The sequence below is a fragment of the Phyllobates terribilis genome, unplaced genomic scaffold (genome assembly GCF_046119375.1).
Source record: "Phyllobates terribilis strain yellow unplaced genomic scaffold, ASM4611937v1 Scaffold_156__1_contigs__length_4398808, whole genome shotgun sequence".
NCBI classification, from domain to species: Eukaryota; Metazoa; Chordata; class Amphibia; order Anura; family Dendrobatidae; genus Phyllobates; species Phyllobates terribilis.
This window is the reverse complement of record NW_027362916.1, coordinates 1,689,793-1,698,892: the sequence shown is the minus strand read 5'-3', so window position 1 is coordinate 1,698,892 and position 9,100 is coordinate 1,689,793. Positions and strand designations below refer to the sequence as shown.

At 46.4% G+C, this 9,100-nt stretch overlaps 1 pseudogene; it reads left to right on the top strand.

Annotated features, from left to right (window-relative positions):
- The first annotated feature begins 1,376 nt into the window (after nucleotides 1-1,376).
- LOC141206989 (uncharacterized) lies at nucleotides 1,377-8,863 on the top strand (annotated as a pseudogene).
- The last annotated feature ends 237 nt before the right edge of the window (nucleotides 8,864-9,100 follow it).

The window sequence follows — 9,100 nt, the reverse complement described above, 5'->3', positions numbered from 1 at the left end:
GCACCACCACACACACTCTGTATACGCCATACGCACCACACACACACTGTATACGCCGTACACACCACCACCCACACACTGTATACGCTGTACGCACCACACACACACACTGTATACGCCGTATGCATGATACACACACTGTGTTCGCCGTACGCAACACACACACAGTATACGCCGTACGCATGACACACACACACTGTGTTCGCTATACGCACCACACACATATTGTATACGCCGTACGCACCACCACACACACTGTATACGCTGTACGCACCACATACAAACTGTATACGCCGTATGCACCACCACACACACTCTGTATATGCCATACGCACCACACACACACTGTATATGCCGTACACCCCAACACACACACACACACTGTATACGCTGTACGCACCACACACACACTGTATACGCCGTACGCACCACACACACACACACTGTATACGCTGTACGCACCACACACACACTGAGTACGCCGTGCACACACACACACTGTATACGCCATATGCATGACACACACGTACTGTGTTCGCCGTACACACCACACACACACTGTATACGCCGTACGCACCACACACACTGTATACGCCGTACGCACCACACACACTGTATACGCCGTACGCATGACACACACACACTGTGTTCGGCGTACGCAGCACACACATACTGTATATGGCTTACGCACCACACACACACTGTGTTCGCCGTACGCACCACACACAAACTGTATACGCCGTACGCACCACCACACACAAACACACAGACACTGTATACGCCGTACGCACCACCACACACACACTATATACGCTGTATGCACCACATACACTATATACACCGTACGCACCACACACACACTGTATACACCGTACAAAACACACACACACTGTATATGCCGTACGCAGCCTCTTGTGCGGTACCAACAGCGGAACACCGTCGCGTACACGCCATACACCCCGCCGCCAGGATCAGCCGAATGATTCACTGACCACCGCCATCTTTGTACAGGAGGAGAGCATGTGCAGTTTTAATGTGACCGCCGCTATCTGTCTGCACAAAGATGGCGCCGGTCTGATTTACTGCGCCTGTGTGAATTTCGCGCAGGCGCAGTGAATCATTCGGCTGATCCCGGTGGCAGATGCGCGACGTGTCTACAGGCTGAGGAAGCCGCTTACATTAAACGGGTTTACCCACGAACGAAAGTTCATTTTAAAAATTGTCTGTGTCTGACTGTGTACGGAGCATACCACATCTCCTGGGCGGGGGAGGAAGGAAAAGACAATACAGACATTACAGCAGGGGATCACAGAGGATTCATTTTGTGAGGTAAAATATTGTTTAAAAACAGGCAGGGAAATATTTCACCTCACAAAATGAATCCTCTGCCGAATCCTGCAGTGGATGCTGTGTGTACAGTTACAAAGTATGGTCGACCAGATCTGTTTGTCACCATGACACACAATCACAGTGGGCTGAGATTACACAAAATGTAGAACCGTGGCAACGTGTGGAACATAGGCCAGACTTGGGGGCACGAGTTTTTAAAATGAAACTTGATTCCCTATTAGCAGACATGGACAATGGCTTATTTGGAGAGGTCACCGCAGCCGTCCATGTCATCGAGTTTCAAAAGCGCGGTGCGGTCGGCCACACGCTCATATTTTAATAATCCTTGAAAGCAATTCAAAAATAAGAACTGAAGAGGACATGGACAACATAGTATGGGCAGAAATTCCCGATGAATAGTGTTGAGCGATACCTTCCGATATCAGGAAATATCGTATCGGATTGGATCGGGCCGATACCCAAAAAGTATCGGATATCGCCGATTCCGATACCGGAAACCAATGCAAGTCAATGGGACACAAATATCGGAATGAAAATAAACCCTTTCTTTCCTTGTAGGTTAATTCTACATGAAGTAAAACAACTAAGAATAATGTAGAATGACATGAAAAGCCGGCAATTCATCAGCGGCATACACCGGTACCCGACAATTTACAACAGAAAGAATAGAGCTTCACACATAGATTAGATAGATAGAAACATGTCAGTCACATATATATGAAGTACAGTGACAGTGTTGCTTACTGTACTTGTCATTTAGTGTAAAGGATTTATTAAAAAAAATATTAGTGTTTTCGTGCACCGTCTCTTTAAAAAAGCCGGCCGGCAATTCAGCATCTGTACCCGACAATTTATAACAGACAGAATAGAGCTTCACACATAGATTAGATAGATAGAAACATGTCAGTCACATATATAAGAAGTACAGTGACAGTGTTGCTTACAGAACTTGTCATTTAGTGTAAAGGATTTATTTAAAAAAATAATAGTGTTTTCATGCACCGTCTCTTTAAGAAAGCCGGCCGGCAATTCAGCATCTGTACCCGACAATTTAGAATAGAAGGAATAGAGAATCACACATAGATTAGATAGATAGAAACATGTCAGTCACATATATATGAAGTACAGTGACAGTGTTGATTACTGTACTTGTCATTTAGTGTTAAAATAAAGGATTTATTTAAAAAAAAATTGGCGTGGGGTTCCCCTTAATTTTAGGCTCTAGCGGAGGTTAAGCAGACAGCTGGGGCAAATGTTTGAAGCCTGGGAAGGGGGTAATACCCACGGAGCTTCCCAGGCTACTAATATCAGCCCCCAGCTGAATACCTAGCCTTTACTAGCTATTAAAATGGGGGACCCCCCCAAAAAAATGACGTGGGGTCCCCCCTAATTTAATAGCTAGCACAGGCTAGGCAGACAGCTGGGGGCTGATATTAATAGCCCAGGAAGGGTGCCATGAATATTGGCCCCCTCCCAGGCTAGAAACACCAGCCGTCAGCCGCCCCAGAAATGGCGCATCCATAGGATGCGCCAATTCTGGCACTTAGCCTCGCTCTTCCACGCTGCCCTGGTGCGGTGGCAGGGGGTAATAGGGTTGGGGTTGATGTCAGCTTATAATGCCAGCTGACATCAAGCCCAGGTTAGTAATGGAGAGGCGTCTATAAGACACCCCCATTACTAACCCCATAGTCAAAGTTAAAAGAAAACACAAACACCCAGAGTAAAGTCCTTTAATTGAAATAAAGACACAATTCTTTATTGTTCTAAATTAAACCATACTTACCATCACGCCCATTCCAGCTGAAGCCAACGATCTCCTGCAATAAAAGAAAAATAATAAAGCAACCTCATCCTTACCTTTCGATGGTTCCCAGGACAGCTCCAGCTCTGCTACATCGAGATGACAGGCTGGACCGCAGCAGAAAGCTGCCATCCAGCCTGTCATCCCGCAGACACTGAGAAGCGCAGGCATGCTTGCGCTCCTCAGTGTCTCTCTGTGACGTCATCCAGATGAGCCGAGTTCATGTCCAATGAACTCAGCTCACCTCATGCACGTCACTGACAGCGTGGGAAAATTCTCCTGCACTCAGCGCTTCAGCGTGAGAATTCTCCCACGCTGTCAGTGACATACATGAGGTGAGGTCATGTCCAATGAACTCAGCTCACCTCATGCACGTCACTGACAGCGTGGGAAAATTCTCACGCTGAAGTGCTGAGTGCAGGAGAATTTTCCCACGCTGTCAGTGACGTACATGAAGTGAGCGGAGTTCATTGGACATGACCTCGGCTCATCTGGATGCCGTCACAGCCAGACACTGAGGAGTGGAAGTATGCCTGCGCTTCTCAGTGTCTGCGGGATGACAGGATGGATGGCAGCGTTCTGCTGCGGTCCAGCCTGTCATCTCGATGTAGCAGAGCTGAAGCTGTCGTGGGAGCCATGGAAAGGTAAGGATGAGGTTGCTTTATTATTTTACTTTTATTGCAGGAGATCGTTGGCTTCAGCTGGAATGGGCGTGGTGGTAAGTATGGTTTAATTTAGAACAATAAAGAATTGTGTGTTTATTTCAATTAAAGGACTTTTTTCTGGGTGTTGTGTTTTTTTAAATACTTTACTAGAAATTCATGGTGGTCATGTCTAATATTGGCGTGACCCCATGAATTTTGGGCTTAGGGCCAGCTGATAATGCCAAGCTGGCCTTAACCCCTTTATTACCCAGTGAGCCACCGCACCAGGGCCCTGGATGAGTTGGGTACAGCGCCAGAAGATGGCGCTTCTATGAACGCGCCATTTTCTGGGGCGGCTGCGGACTGCAATTTGCAGCGGGGGTGGCCCAGAAAGCTTGGGTCTCCCTGCGCTGCGGATTCCAGCCCCCAGCTGCCTAGTTGTATCTGGCTGGGCACAAAAATAGGGCGAAGCCCCACGCATTTTTTTTTAAAATTATTTCATGAAATTCATGGAATAATTAAGAAAAAAAGGGCTTCCCTATATTGTTGTGTCCAACCAGGTACAAATAGGCAGCTGGTGGTTGGGGGCAGCCCATTCCTGCCTGCTGTACCTGGCTGGACACAAATATAGTGCGAAGCCCCACGTCAATTTTTTTTTAATTATTTCATGAAATAATTTTTTTAAAAAAGGGCTTCCCTATATTGTTGTGTCCGGCCAGGTACAAATAGGCAGCTGGTGGTTGGGGGCAGCCTGTTCCTGCCTGCTGTACCTGGCTGGACACAAATATAGGGCGAAGCCCCACGTCAATTTTTTTTAAAATAAGTCCTTTATTTTAACACTAAATGACATTTGAGGAGTTAATAAAGATGCAGTCCCTAAATTATTATTTATTTTTTAATTAATTTTTCCCAAAACTTTTGACGTGGGCTTCGCCATATTTTTGTATGCCAGCCAGGTACAGCATCCAGCTTCTATGAACGCGCCATTTTCCGGGGTGGCTGCGCACTGCAATTTTCAGCGGGGGGAGGGGGGGGGGCAGAAAGCTTGGGCCTCCCTGCACTGCAGATTCCATCCCCCAGCTGCCTAGTTGTACCTGGCTGGACACAAAAATAGGGAGAAGCTTCACGTATTTTTTTTTTTTAATTATTTCATGAAATTCATGAAATAATTAAGAAAAAAAGGGCTTCCCTATATTGTTGTGTCCGGCTAGGTACAAATAGGCAGCTGGTGGTTGGGGGCAGCCCGTTCCTGCCTGCTGTACCTGGCTGGACACAATTATAGGGCGAAGCCCCACATAATTTTTTTTTAATTATTTCATGAATTTCCTGAAATAATTAAAAAAAAATTGACGTGGGGCTTCACACTATATTTGTGTCCAGCCAGGTACAGCAGGCAGGAACGGGCTGCCCCCAACCACCAGCTGCCTATTTGTACCTAGCCGGACACAACAATATAGGGAAGCCCTTTTTTTCTTAATTATTCCATGAATTTCATGAAATAATTAAAAAAAAAAAACGTGGAGCTTCTCCCTATTTTTGTGTCCAGCCAGGTACAACTAGGCAGCTGGGGGATGGAATCTGCAGCGCAGGGAGGCCCAAGCTTTTTGCCCTCCCCCCCCCCGCTGAAAATTGCAGTCCGCGGCCGCCCCGGAAAATGGCGCGTTCATAGAAGCTGGATGCTGTACCTGGCTGGCATACAAAAATATGGCGAAGCCCACGTCAAAAGTTTTGGGAAAAATTTATTAAAAAATAAATAATAATTTAGGGACTGCATCTTTATTAAGTCCTCAAATGTCATTTAGTGTTAAAATAAAGGATTTATTTAAAAAAAAAATGGCGTGGGATCCCCCATAATTTTAGTCTCTAGCGGAGGTTAAGCAGACGGCTGGGGCAGATGTTTGAAGCCTGGGAAGGGGGTAAAACCCACGGAGCTTCCCAGGCTACTAATATCAGCCCCCAGCTGAATACCTAGCCTTTACTAGCTATTAAAATGGGGGACCCCCCAAAAAAAAATGACGTGGGGTCCCCTCTATTTTAATAGCTAGCAAAGGCTAGGCAGACAGCTGGGGGCTGATATTAATAGCTCAGGAAGGGTGCCATGAATATTGGCCCCCTCCCAGGCTAGAAACACCAGCCGTCAGCCGCCCCAGAAATGGCGCATCCATAGGATGCGCCAATTCTGGCACTTAGCCTCGCTCTTCCACGCTGCCCTGGTGCGGTGGCAGGGGGTAATAGTGGTGGGGTTCATGTCAGCGCCAGCTGCCATGAAGCCCAGGTTAGTAATGATGGCCGTCTATATGACACCCCCATTACTAACCTACAAAGTGTTAAAAAGAAAAAACACACTACACCCAGAAAAAAATAATTTATTTGAAATAAAACACCATTTTATTTAATTCTTAGTTTACTAAAAAAAAAATAGTTACCTGTCCACGTTCCTGCGCTGATCTCCCATGCACAGCTGTCACATCTGGAGATGGTGACAGCTGTGCATGGCTGCTGTAAGCTCACGCTGCCGGGAACACGTCCGCTCCCGGCAGCGGGAGCCACTGACTGAGGTCACCGGAGTGCATTCAGGCAGCGCAGCTCCGGAGACCTCCTTTACGGCAGTGCTGTACCGTGGGAATTTCTCACGATACAGCAGTGCCGTAAAGGAGCTAACCGGAGCAGCGCTGCCTGAACTCCGGTGAACCCTTACGGCCCCGTCATTCTAGCGGCGGCAGCGGTTCAGAGCGGTCACATTCTATGTGGCTGCTCTGAACTGGAGATCTTCGTGGGACACTCGTGGACTACTACGGAGGGGTAAGGATAAGGTTGTGGTTTATTATTTTATATTTTATTACAGGAGATCGATGGCTTCGGGGAATTAGGTGTCTTGGTGAGTATAGGTGTAGTTTTTTATTTTTTACTTTATTTTAGGTGGCGATCGGCGGGGACAGGTAATGTATGAACTAATTTCTTTTAGGTAACCACTGGCCACCAATGACATGTATTTAACATTTATTGGGGACACAGTAGGGCAATTTAAATAGCAGGATCAGGCTGATGGGAACTACTGCTCCCATCGAGCTGATCCTGCTGGCAGGAGTGGACGGGGGACAGACATAGGCCGATGGGAGTAGTAGTGTCACATCGGCCTATGTCTGCCCGCACACACACCCGCACACACACCCGCACACACACACCCGCACACACACACCCCGCACACACACCCGCACACACACCCCGCACACACACACACCCCGCACACACTAATCATGACGGGTCCGGGAGGTGAGGCTGACCTGTGCGGCCGTGGGAAAGTTCATGTGAGTTCATGCAGTCAAGCATGAACTCACATGAACCCTCTGAGGGCACCGCGGCTACTTCAAATGAACAGCTGATCGGCATCACCTGATACCTCAGCTGTTCATTTGAAATAACCGGCGGGAAAGCGCAGCACAGAACGGGAAAGCCGGCGGTGAAGTCTTTTCACTGCCGGCTTCCCCGCCCGGGTCCTTCGCTCCTTGGTGCTGCGCTCCCCGCCCGGTCCTAATTTACGATCGGGATGGGAGGTGGCGAGGGGAGCGGAGGATCGGGGTGGGAGGCTGCGGGGAAGCAGTATGGGGCTGCGTGATTGTTTAAAAGCCGGCGGCTTTTTACCGCGCGCCGGCTTTTAAACAATCAGGAGAATTCTCCCACGCTGGGATGGCATTCTGATGACAAGCTGGATCGCAGCTGAGCGCTGCCATCCAGCTTGTCATCCTTCAGAGACACTGCAGAGCGCAGGCATTATGGGAACTTCCGATTCCGGTATTCGATATTATAAAAGTATCGGAATTAAGTATCGGAATTCCGATACAGTGAATATCGGCCGATACCCGATATTTCAGTATCGGAATGCTCAACACTACCGATGAAACAAAATACCCTCAGCTCCACAACATTGTTATTAAGAACATGATTCATGGTCCCTGTGGAGAAGCCAATCCTAACTCTCCCTGTATGGATGATGGGAGGTGTTCCAAAGGTTTCCCAAAAAAATACCAAGAATATACCATCAAAGAAAAGGACGGCTATCCAAGTTACCGCAGAAACTTTGGGAGCACATACGACCATCATTCAAAGACAATTGATAATTCATGGGTTGCTCCATATATTTGTGCTCAAAAAATACAACTGCCACAATAATGTGGAAATCTGTGCTTCCATCCAAAGTGTAAAATATTTGTTTAAATATGTATACAAAGGACACGACAAGACTAATATTGAAATAGCTCAAAGTGACATCAAACATGATGAAACAAGCCAATTTGTTGATTCGAGATACGTCAGTGCGCCAGAAGCTGCATGGAGAATATTTGCTTTTCCAATGCATAAACAATCTCATGCCATCATTCGCCTAGCCGTACATCTGCCTAACTCTCAGCCACTATATTTTCATGGAGACGATCCCATTGACAACATTCAACAAAAGCTCCAAAATAATTCCACACTAATGGCGCACTTCAACCTTAATAAGATCGACATAAATGCACATCAATATTACCGAGAAATTCCTGAGCACTATGTTTGGAAACAAGGCACATGGGAACCCAGAAAGCGACGAGGCGAAAAAGTAATTGGAAGAATGTATACAGTTAGTGTGAAAGACCAAGAACCATATTATTTACATTTGTTATTATTGCATGTAAAAGGCCCAACAAGTTTTGAGAGCATTAAATCCGTAAATGGTGTTACACATCAAGCATTTAAAGATGCTGCATTACCACTAGTATTATTAATAAATGACAGTGTCTGGAAAAATACTATAATAAAAGCCACTGTTCTGAACATGCCTACACAACTTCGGGAGATGTTTGCTTACATCTGTGTTTTCGGCCCACCTACTAATCACCTAGAGTTGTGGAATGAGTTTAAGGAACATTTTTTAAAAGACTACTGTCATAGATACCACAATAACACAGAAGATTGCATCAATTGTGAAGGCTACGCTATGAAAGATGTGCAAGATGTGCTTCTAATCCATGGGAACTCTTTTGATGATTTCAATTTACCACAAACAGCAAATAAAAAAAGTCAGCCTTAAGAGGACTACGATAAGGAATATGAGTTGACAAGGGCTGCAGAGATGTAAGAAACTCTGAATCAGGAGCAACGTTTTGCCTACAAGGCCATAGTTCAAGCTTTACAAGATACCACATTAACACCTAAGTGCTTCTTTATTGATGGCCCCGGTGGCAGTGGAAAAATCTACCTATACCATCTACTCATACGTTATGTACGAGGACAAGAAGACGTTGTCTCACCTGCAGCCACAACAGGA